General features: G+C 53.9%; 1 long non-coding RNA gene across 1 annotated transcript in view; it reads right to left on the reverse strand.

The window, feature by feature from the left end:
• Positions 1–2,969: 2,969 nt before the first annotated feature.
• The window catches only part of LOC144216954 (uncharacterized), a 9,068-nt gene continuing 506 nt past the window's right edge, over positions 2,970–11,531 (reverse strand). The window contains exons 2-3 of the long non-coding RNA XR_013330808.1: positions 4,719–5,024; positions 2,970–3,137 (exon numbers count right to left, since the gene is read on the reverse strand). This is a non-coding gene — a long non-coding RNA (uncharacterized LOC144216954). The remainder of the gene's footprint in view (positions 3,138–4,718; positions 5,025–11,531) is intronic.

An 11,531-nucleotide genomic window follows, 5' to 3' on the forward strand; every position in this document is an offset into this window, starting at 1 on the left:
CGGGAAGGTTGACAAGAAGGAGCGATCAGAGGGGACAGTGGGATCCCAGGAAACACCCAAGGACAGCCTGGTGCCAGAGAGAGCGCCTCTGATGAGGCTGTGTTGAAGGGCACTTGTCAGTGGCTACAGTGATGGTCTGAGGAGCAGCCACTGTAAGGAGAAGGAGCTGTCGGGGAGATGAGTATGGGTGGGGTGAGGAGGGCAGTGAGTGAGCTGAGCGGTGAGCAGAGGTGAGCACACAGAGGTGTTTGGCAATAATTTCATCACCGTCTCAGAGCCTGCCCACAGCGTCGCAGCCTGGAAACCTTTAACTTTCAAGGGCAGCACCCCAGGAAGCTTCTCCAGTTGATGCAATCACAGCCCAGGACATTCCAGGCTGTGTGGGTGTTTCTCCAGAACAGGCGCCAACAGAAGTCAAAAACCTTCTGTGATCCAGGCACCTCGGTGGCTCAGTTGGTTAAGCGACTGACTCTTGGTTTCGGCTCAGGTCATGATCTCACAGTTGGTGAGTTCGAGCCCCTCATCAGGCTCTGTGCTGACAGCACAAAGCCTGCTTGGGATTCTCTCTCTCTCTCCCTTCTCTCTGTCCCTCCCCCCCATCTCTCTCTCAAATAAATAAAACTTAAAAAAAAAAAAAAAACCTCTGTGATCTTCTAATAACAGCCCAGGTCCTCAGGTAGGAGAGGCATGCAAGGTCTCCAAGCCCACCCACTGCGCCCCTCATCACCTGATGGGGTCCTGGGTGCTCTGAGCAGTTCCAGACTAGAAGTCTTCAGTTTGCCCCAGCGGGGATCCACAGGTGCTGCACACACTAGGGGTAGAGAAGTGAGGTGGTGCCTACCCCCTGAGGAAATGGCTAGGCAATAACAGTACCAGAAATAGTAGTGGCCACCATTCACTGAGTGCTTAGCATGCCGGACAAAGCACCTTACCACGTGGCCGCATAACAGCCCCGAGGTGGAAAGCAGAGTGTAGTCTGCAGGTATGGAACTGAAGTCTGGGAAGTGGGCTCCCACCTGGAGTCTGAATGGGATTTGGCACATCGGGGACTGCCCGGTGAGCTGGTAGCCTGGCCCACCAGAGGCTTGCGGGAGCTGAGGAGTCTCCCGGGTGAGGACTGGAGCCAGCCCAGTTCAGGAACCAATGTCTGTCATTGGGTGGGGGGGGAGACAAATCCAAATTTGTTCCGGCCTCAGTAAACAGAACTGGCCCCCCAGTCTTGCCCCTGGGAGGCTCCTGACTGAGTTTTACGGGGTTTGGGAGGCTGACCGTACAAAAGGAGGGGAGACAGTGGGGGTTCGCTAAAATCTCTGTGAGATGTTGAGGCCCAAGGAGCCGCAATAAGGGTTGAATGGGGTCCTTCTCAAATTCATAGGTTGAAGTCTTAACCACCAGTACCTCAGAGGGGGACCCGACTTGAAAATAAGGTTGTTGCCATTATAGTTAAGATGAGGTCATCAGGGTGCACCCGGCTCCATTATGACTAGTGTCCTTTTAAAAAGGGGAACTTTGGACACAAACAGGCATGGGGGGAAGATGGTGTGAAGGCACAGGGTGACGATGGCATCTACAAGCTGAGGAGATTGGCCTAGAACAGACCCTACCCTTGCGGCCCTCAGAAGGAACCCACCCTGCTGACAGCTCGGTTCTTCTGGCCCCCAGAACTATAGGACAGACTTCTGTTGTCGAAGCAATAGAATTAACAATAAACTTGATAAAAGGTGCAGATGTTTAAAATGTGGATGCCACTGGGGCGCCCGGGTGGCTCAGTTGGTTAAGCCCCCGACTTCGGCTCAGGTCATGATCTCACGGTTCATGGGTCCGAGCCCTGCATCGGGCTCTGTGCTGACGGCTAGCTCAGAGCCTGGAGCCTGCTTCAGATTCTGTGTCTCCCTCTCTCTCTGATCCTCCCCGGCTCACGCTGTCTCTCTCTCTCTCTCAAAAATAAATAAAACATTAAAAAAATTTTTTTAATGTGGAGGCCACCAAAGAGTTTCATATTTTTCTTTCGTTCCTTCCACTGGCTCCTATGCTTCACAAACTTTTGCACATTTTGAACCTAGTAATCGTGTATACCCGTGTCTGCTTCCAGCTGTTGCGGTTTCGTGTTGTATCTCACTCACCAACACGTCGGTAAATGAATTGGAGGCTGTGCCCTGCTCTTTCTGTTTCCCCAAGCTGCCTCTCCCTAGCAGGGCCAAACCATAGCTCAGAACTGGGAGGACCCTCATGGGTCACCTGGGCCCATCACCCACCCCAAGTAAGAATCTTCTCCGTAGCAGCTCTCCAGCCATGGGGAATTTACTATGTCAAGGTACCCCTGTAGGATATCGCTGACTGGGAGAAAACTTTCTTGTCTAAATAAGCCCAGATCTGGTTCCTGCTGCTATTGCTTCAGGCCTAGGGAGTCCCACTGCGTTCCCCGCCCATGATAGTCCTCATCTCCCAGGAAATGGCATCGCGCCCACCCTCCTCTCTTCCCTGGTGAACAACCTCGATTCCCAGCATCCCCTGCTCCCCCTTCCAGGCTGGCTCTTCTGCTGAATTTGTCGGGCGTATCCTCATATCCCTGGGGCCTCCACCGCGATCCCCTGACATGTCCAGACTAGCCCAGTCCCAGGGCCTGTGGCGCTGACATGCTCTTTCAGGAAGAGAGCCTACGAGTCGATCAATTTCCAGAGCCTCTGCTCATCTTTGTTATATAAACTGACACCTCTCCCAACCTGACCTGCACCTGCTGACCTTTTGTGCTAAAATTCGGCAACAGTAGAGGGGAGGGCAGCCGAGTTCTGGGATTAGGCAGAGCCAGGCCAAATATAGCTCAGCCACTTAGTTAACCCGAGGGAAGGCCCGTGTAACCACGGACAGCTTACATAACCTCTGTCAGCTCCAGAGACCTCATTTATAAAGAGCAGTTAACGCTACTACCTGTTCTCAAGGGCTGCGGGAGGATTTAGAAATAACGTAAATTCTGGCTGTGTGCAGTTTATTAAGTATGCAGTAAATGGTAGCAGTTCATACGGTCATCAGGCACCAAAGACTGTAGCGCTTGTTTTAATTGGAAGAAAAGGCAAAAGCCTCGTCGTCAGCGATGGGCAACCTCGATCAGAGGGCAGGCAGTTCGCAGGGGATTTATTCTAATAAAAGAGTGAGAAGTATTCATGTAAGTAAGGAGAGATCGATGGTTAAGCCAATAGATTCAAGAAAATCACACAGGTCAACAGGAGACGCAAGACCAAATAAGGAAAAAGAGACTGCAGACACGCAGGCATTCGCCTCCTTGCAACCACACGGCAGAGAGCCCAGGGTTCAGACGAGGTCGGCCCAAGCCGCAATTTCGTCTTGGCAAAGGCTCGAGTCCCACTCCTAGGAAGCCTGACAGCGGGGCCCTCTCCTTGGGACAGCTATGCCATCAGTACGTGGTAAACAAAGGTGGGGACAGGGCATGCACAAAGGCCAACCTGGGCTGTGCTTGCGAACCGCTCATGTCCTACAGCCAGCTCCTTTGCCCATTGACTCTAGGCAGGGACTGTGTGCATAAGCCCAGTGCATGATTCTCACCTCATCCCGCAGGGCTGGAAGGCAATGGCAGATTCTCTAGGACAATAAGGCCCAGCCGGTTGCAGGGGCGGGGGGGTGGGGGATGGGGAGGACAGTGCAAGCTTCGCAGTCAGCCGGAACTAGGTTCAAATCCAGCTCAGCCATCTGGTATCTGTGTGGCCTTGGGCAAATCACAGGCTCCCTTTGGCCTCAGGACTATCATCCATCATGGGGAAGGGCAGCCTGTCCTTTGCAGAGTTATCACAAGGACTAGACGGGACCGTGAATCTAAGTCACCGAGCACGGGGCCAGGCCAGCTGGAAGAAAGGCCACCTAGAGAGAATGATACCTGGCATAAGCCATCTAAGAGCCGCTGCTCGGAGCCCATCAACTCCGAAGGAAGACACACAGCCCAGCACAAGTGGGAAGTCACACTAGTCACACGGGTGTGACTTTGTTGTTGTTTTTGTTAAATTTATTTTTCATGTTTGTTTTTGAGAGAGAAACAGAGCATGGGCAGGGGAGGGGCAGAGAGAGAGGGAGACACAGAATCTGAAGCAGGCTCCAGGGTCTGAGCAGTCAGTACAGAGCCCAACGCGGGGCTTGATCCCTTGAACTGAGAGATCATGACCTGAAGTGAGGTTGAACGCTTAACTGACTGGACCACCCAGGCGCCCCTCCATACCAGTGTGACTTTGGACAAATCACTTACCCTCTCTGGCCGCCCATTCCCTCATTTGTAAGATGGGGATAATTTTCCCTGTGCAGGGTCCTCCTGAGGATCGGGGTGATGCCTTAGAGCAGAGTTGCTTTGTGCAGAGCTCAGCACGGAGTCACAAAGTGAGGTACCGTCCCTCCCCAGGGGCCAAACCCAGGTTCGGGCCCTCTCCCTGACGACTTCCTCCCAGCTCCCTCTCTCTTGCAGCGTGCATGTGTACACCTTCAGAGGAACCGATATAAAAATAGCCAGCCCACTGCACGTCTTCCCCAGGACAGGGCAGCTCTGTCTCTTAGAGCCAGTTCTTTCCAACCGCACCTGAGAGGTCTTTGCCAAGAGCAGCTGATGACACGGGCCTGCTGAGACGGTGGATCAATGACTGGCTGTGTGTGGAGCTGCGGAATCAGAGCTGGCCTTTAAAGGGCCCTGGCTGGGGGCAGGACGCGTGTGTGTTAGTTACCTGTTGCTGCATGACAAATGGCTCCGCTACCGAGGGGCTTAAAACAACACAGATGTATTATCTCACGGTTTCTGGGGTCAGGTGTCCAGGTGGGGTTCAGGTGGGTGCCTCCGACTCAGTGTCTCAGGGGTTGCAATCAGGCCATCAGCCGGGGCGGCAGTCACCTCAAGGCTCCAGTTGATCTGCGCGATCCACTTCCAAGCTCTCTCACATGGCCGTTGGCAGGCTGCACAAGGTTCACGTCCAACTCCCTCGTGTAGCTGCCAGCCAGCCTTGGTGCCTCACCACGGGGCCTCCATAGGCTGCCTGAGTGTCACACCATGACAGCCAGTGAGGAGGGAGAGAGAGAGAGAGAGAGAGAGAGAGAGAACCCAAGGCAGAAATCATAGTCTCTTTATAACCCAATCTCGGAAGCAGCATCCCATCACTGATGCCTGTTCTGTTTACTGGGAAAGACTCATTAAGTCCAGCTCACATCTAAAGCGAGGGGACTAGAGCAGGCTGCGACTATCCAGGGGACGCTGGGGGCCATCTTAGTGACTGCCTCCATGGGGGTGGGCATGGGGACAGGCAGAAATGGGGGAAAAATCATAACTTTTTTTTATAGTGGAAAGAGCCCAAGCCCAGTGACCTTGCCTCAAATGCTGGCTGCTCCGTGTAGCCTTGGGCTGCCTGCCATCTTGCTGCCCAGAGTGCCAGCCTCCCCTCCTAACGAGCGAGGTAACAGCCCAGCCTCATACGCTGTTTGGTGGATCAAAAGACGCAGTGGCTGTGAATATACTTAAGGAAGCTTCCGTACGCGGTTGGTGTGAGCATGGCATTATGATATCATTGAGGGGAGTCCTGGGCAGACGGTAGTGAAAACCCACTCATAAAACTGCTATGGGCACACCTTGGGGCACATATCCACCGCGTACGATATCATTCCCTCAAAATCACCCGTTCTACCTTGACTCTGACTCCTCAGCTGGCCTGAGCTAGATGGTATGCATGCGTACATTCATTCATTCATCCATTCATTCATTCATTCCCTGAGGCCCTAGTATAGTCAAAGCCCTTCACCATGTCATTCTCCTTAATATGGACAATTCTGTGACATAGGCGTTATTAACTCCTTTACAGATGAGGAAACGGAGGCTCAGAGATGCCAAAAGCAAACTCCCTGAGCTCACACAGCTACGTGGGATTTGGTCCACATGTTTCCTCCTTGGTCAGACCACACTGGTCCCTCTCATGAAGTAGCACTACTCTCCCTGCCTCCCCCCCCGCCCCCCGCCCCCGGCCCTGCAGAGCACAGCACCTGGCTTCACCCGTGTGCAGGGCATATTCTACCTCAGAGCATCTTTGTTCCCCTTTTCTTCTTTTTTTATGGTTGTTCTCCCTCTTCCCCATGAAAACATAAGTTTGCTTTCCTGCCTAACAACCACCATATCTCGCATCCCTCGAGAAGCAGTCGGACACACAGCAAGGGTGCAGAGATGAGCTGGGGGCTGAAAGAAGGAAAGGGGAAGCCAGGTTGCTAGCAGAGTTCTGCGGTCTCAAAGCCCACACTTTCGGGCCCCCGGAGCTGGCTGGTAGTGACCCCGTCCCCCAGGGCCTGCCTCCACCACCCTTCCAAACTTTCCCCTCTGGGGGCAGCTTCTCAGGAAGACTTCCTCAGCCTCCAGGGCCGCCCACATCATGGCAGCCAGCCCATACATTCAGCAGGTGTGCTTCTTCCATTCCACTCCTTTCTATTCTGTTCTATGGCCAGGTGGCTTGTGCAAGAGCCAAGCAGCTGGGGAGGTGGGGCAGGGGGTTGGGGGTGGTGGTAGTGGTGAGCCAGCCCCGTCGGCTGGCTGCCTCTCCCTGAGGCCCACAGCACCCACATGTGTGACATTTAAAGCCCAGCTGGACTCCGGAAGGGAAGTTTCCCCAGACCTTCCTTGTAAGCCTCTTTCTGGTCACTGTGCCCACCACCCGCCCCGAGCCTTGAGGGAAACCTCCCCTGCCCATCTTTCCCTGCTTCCCATCATGCTCTGCTTCACAGAGTGCTGGGGAGCAGATCCACTGTGGTTCCCCGAAGCCAGCAGAGAGAGGCTGATGCATTCACACTGCTTGGTGAAGGCTGCGAACACCACAGGGAAATGCCCCAGAGTGCAGCCAGCTCAGTGGCCTGTGAGCAGGGTCTTGCTCACTTTCTGAGCTTTCAGCCAAGCACCTCTCTTCCGGGCTCCCTGTCAGCTAACTGCCTGTGACACATACGCTCAGGGATCCCAGCCCCCTCAAATGGAACCAAGAGAAATGAAGTCCAAGGCTTCCTTCTACCTAAGGTACATTGTCCCAGAGACTGATCCTGGCAATAATCATTCATGAAAATCCACCCCTGGCCCACAGCAGAGCCACGTCCCTCCCAGCCCCTCCTGGAAAGGTTTCCAGGACCACCGTGATGTCATCCCTCACAACAGCCACACCATTCACCCCTGCCATGTACACGGGCTGCCTGGGGAGGCTTACCCGGTAGCACTTACCATCACGTGGCACTGTAACTGCCTGTCCCTGACCTCTTCCTGAATCCCCAGGGCAAAGCTCAGGCCTGACACAGAACGGGTGCTCTGAAAACATGTGTGCTGAGTAGATTTTGCAGAAGGGTCCTAGCAACGGTGAAGAGAGGGGTCTGTCCACCGTCCCAGTACTTCCAGGCTGTGTGACTGTGGGTAAGTCCCTGACCCTCTCTGAGCTTCACTTCTCTCCTCTCTACAGTGGAGATCACAGCTTACAAACTATTAGCCCAGAGGTCCCATCTAGGTTGTGGATGTGTTGTTTATGGCTCGTTCAGTGCTTAACTTTATGTTAAAAGCAGGTCCCAACATTTAAAAATTGGGAGATTTCATGGGGTGCCTGGGTGACTCAGTCGATTAAGCATCTGACTTCGGCTCAGGTCATGATCTCATGGTTCATGAGTTTGAGCCCCGCATCGGCTCTATGTTGACAGCTCGAAGCCTGGAGCTGCTTTGGGTTCTGTGTCTCCCTCTCTCTCTGCCCCATCTCCTGCTCTCTCTCTCTCTCAAAAATAAATAAATGTTAAAAAAAAATTTAATTGGGAGATTTCCACAGAACCTAAATTTTTCAGCTTTTATTGAAAAATGAGAAGATCTGGCTATACTGGGTTCATGGTCTCACATACACGATTGGCTGGCCCGGGCAGCAGCTGCCCCTTTAAGTGGGGTGTTTGGACACAGCACCGCCTCCCCTCACTCCCTAGAGCCTGCCCAGAATGCTTTACGTGTACATTTCACTGCCTGGCCCCAACTCCCGCAGGCACCTGAATTTGCCACCTCGAATGTCAGCATGACCTGGCTGTTCTTTGGCTCTGTGATGCCTAAAGGGTTCCTTCAGGATCCCTAGGTGACAAAAACCGTTCACACTCTGGGTGAGAAGCGACTTGGGCTGAGTGGAGAGAAACTGCTGTTTCTGAGGATGACACAGAGTCTATAAATAGCCTCAGAGCCAGGTGAGTGCTGACACTTGCCCAGTGTCACCTGGGCTGGGAGTCCTCGAGGGCTGGCCGTGTTTCAGTTCATGCCTCAGCCCAGGCACTGTCCCTCCTCCTGATGCCACCAAGGGCAGTAGTACGAGTAGGGTGACTTCACAGCTGAGCCCGTGGAGAAGGTGGAACTTTTCTCTGGCGTGGGCAGGAGGTAGTGACAACACCTGATTTTCCAAAGAGGGTAGAGTAACATGAGTGGAAGGGGCCGGTTCTCAGTCTGGGGTGCTAGAGATGGGGACACAGCACCATCAATGGTTCCCCAGTGCTATCCAACTATGTTAGAGCTCAGCCTGGCCTTCAGGACCCTCTGTGATTGCCCCCCACCCCCACCCCAGCTTTTCAGCTTATGGTCTGTCATAGACTCTGGGTCTGGAATTCTCTGTTGTCCAGCCGGAAAGTGGGACACAGGATTAAAATGTGAGAGAGGCTAATGTCTGGGAGGAGACCAGAGCCCCAAGTAAGGATCCTTGCTCCATTTTTACTAGGATCAGAAGGTTTACAGGGTGATGGACATGCACAGATAGACAATGAGCCTATGAACCTTAACTCATGGGTGCGGGGAAAAGGGGGTTTTGGAGATATGTGGTTAGGGGTTGGGGTCAGTGCAAAACAAGATTCTGGTGCTGGGTGGAAGACTGTTTAAAGCAAACATGAGGCCCTACCTCTGTTTACCTAAACTGGCCTAGGGGACAAGAAAGACTGAGCAGTGCTACCTTAGCGTCAACAAGGCACCTTTTTTTTGCTAATTAGCACTGCTCTGGGCAACTTCACCCCACTGCTGTCTATAGCCCTGTTTACCTATTTACCTAATTTGGTCCTTCCTTCCTGTGAAAGCAGCTTTCTGCTCTTGTACTAAATTGGGGAGGCTTTCCACCCTGAATACCTAATCTGGTTTATCTCATCTTGGATGTTTTCATCCTGAGATTCCCTATCCCTATACCTTTGTGCTATACTGGGCCTCTGCACCGTTTACCTAATCCTGTTTACCTAAACTTGGGTGTGTTCATCCTGTGGCTTTCTAATTCTTTATGCCTTGTTTACCCATCCATGCAAGTTCAGGGAATTCCTAAGCTTATTTCCCACAATGGTCCATGTTGTAGTCTTTCTTTAAAGGTACCCGGCCTGGCTCTGGCTCATCCCCGTCCTGGAATCTCCTTTCGGCATCTTTGTGTCTCTGCCCCTTCACTGTGGTTGTCTCCAGACCAATCCCCTGGGGCAGAAACCATCTACCCTGTCCCTTGAGCTGCACAGCCTCCCGGCTAACTCCTCAGCCTCCCTCTTACTGTGCGGTCTGTCCCTCTTACCATCCCCACCCCATTACCAGCTCCTGGATGGCAGTGAGAAGGGTCTGGCCCAGGCAATAAGCTCTGGCCCTGGAGTCAGACAGATTCATCGTAGTCCCAACACTCCACTCCCGGGCAATTAATTCACTCTCCCGTCTCTTGGGCCTTTCCTTCCCCATCTATGAAATGGAACCGCTTCCCAGGCTACAGTGGGGGTGTGGACAAACTATGGGCTGGGGAAGGGCTCTGAGGACTGAAGTGGCGGAGTGAATGAAGGCATCTCCCCTGGGTGACGGCTGCTCACGCTTCACCGGGGTGGAGGATAAACAGAGGCCCTCCAGGGGCAGACTTGAGGGACAACAGGGCACCACCAATCCACCTGGCATGGCGAAGGGCTGTGTGAGCCGAGGTCCTGGCACTGATGCGTGGGCTGATTCCTATTTCCTCTTTGCATTCTACAGGNGGGGGGTGGGTGGGAGGGGGACCTGGGAGACTGCTGAGGGCCCAGATGGGGCAGGCAGCAAGCTGGCTGCCCACTCAGGCCTGTTCTACCTCAGGGCACAAGAATCGTGAGAAAGAAGGAGCCATTCCCCAGGACAGAGTGAGGCTCCCATCCTGAGCTGGAACCTGGGAGCCTCTGGGCTCCCGGATGCAGCTGGAGCATCACTGAATGACCAGGCTCCTCCTGGGCCAGGAGAGAAGGGGACTATGAACTTCCAGAAAAGGTCCAAGCCAAAATTTCAATGAGCCTAGGACAGTCTGCTCTAACCTCATGAATTTACTTGGGCCAGCATTTTGCTGCCTGACGCCTTCCTAGGAGCAGATTCAGGTCTCAGCTCAAGCCCACCTGACTCCAACGTCCAGCCCCTCAGGTGCTCCCTGGACCTCTGAGCCCCTGCAGCTGAGACCCACTGCTGTCTGAGCCCTGAACCCGAAGCAAAGACTAGAGTCCATCTATCACTGATGCTCAGGGCCCAGTCCTTAACAGCTGACACATTCCTCTCTCTCTCGATCATTTTACTCTTGAAACAGACCTGGACACAAGCAGGGTAAGGATTGCTATCACATCCTTATTCTCCAGAGGGGAAACCGAGGCAAGGATCTAGGGTGCTCATAGCCCCGGACAGTGTCTTCCTTACTCTGGGTCCTTGTTTTCCATTTGGAGAGGGCAGATGTTAGCCGAGATGCTCCCCCAAGGCCCCAGCATTTACTTACCGTGGGCCTCCCATACCTACCAGGCTCCTAAGAGGCCCCCCTCAACATGTGGGGTCAATCCTCCAGACCATAGTTCTCAGTTCCCCTTCTCTTCTGTCTTGCCCTTTCACTCACTCATCCCTGCATTACCTATGGAATGGCCCCCATATTCTGCTCTCTGCAGCTGTGCCCTTGGCATGACTGGGGGAGGGGCAGAGCCAGCCTCCAGCTGCTCTAGTTGCTGGAAACCAGACCTGTCAGTCTATGGGGTGGGGAGGCGGTAGTCAGACCGAGTCCTGGTGGAGGGCTGGGACCTGGCCAGAGCTCACCGGCCCACGCCGGGTTCCAGTCGTGTGGGAAGGGGATCTGGTGTATAGAAGCATCTGGAGACAGGGCCAGGCTAAGACCAGCCGCCGGAGGTGTCTCTGCCTGCGTCCTCCTGCCATCTTTCGCTCTAATACACCTCTCATCTCCACCTTCTTTGTCTCTCACCCACCGTCTCTCTTGGTCTCCCTGTCTGCAGGGCCTATGGGTGGAGGTGCGTCTAACAGAGGGCTCGAATGTAGCCTTTTGTGATCTTCAAATAAAAACACACGGGTGCTCATCTTTTGGAGTTAACCACGTTTCAGCATATTTTCTGTCTCTCTTTTTTCACTCTGTTGGGACTCTTACAGAACGGAACCGGCGCCCTTTTGCTAGGCCGCGTCTGTCCTTCAGGTCCCTGGCACCGCGGGGGACGCGTTGAGAGCAGCTCACTGGCTGCGCTGCCCGCTGCGGCCGGCAGGGGTCGCCCGCGGACAGGCCCGG

The sequence above is a fragment of the Crocuta crocuta genome, unplaced genomic scaffold, assembly GCF_008692635.1.
Source record: "Crocuta crocuta isolate KB4526 unplaced genomic scaffold, BGI_CrCroc_1.0 scaffold28, whole genome shotgun sequence".
NCBI classification, from domain to species: Eukaryota; Metazoa; Chordata; class Mammalia; order Carnivora; family Hyaenidae; genus Crocuta; species Crocuta crocuta.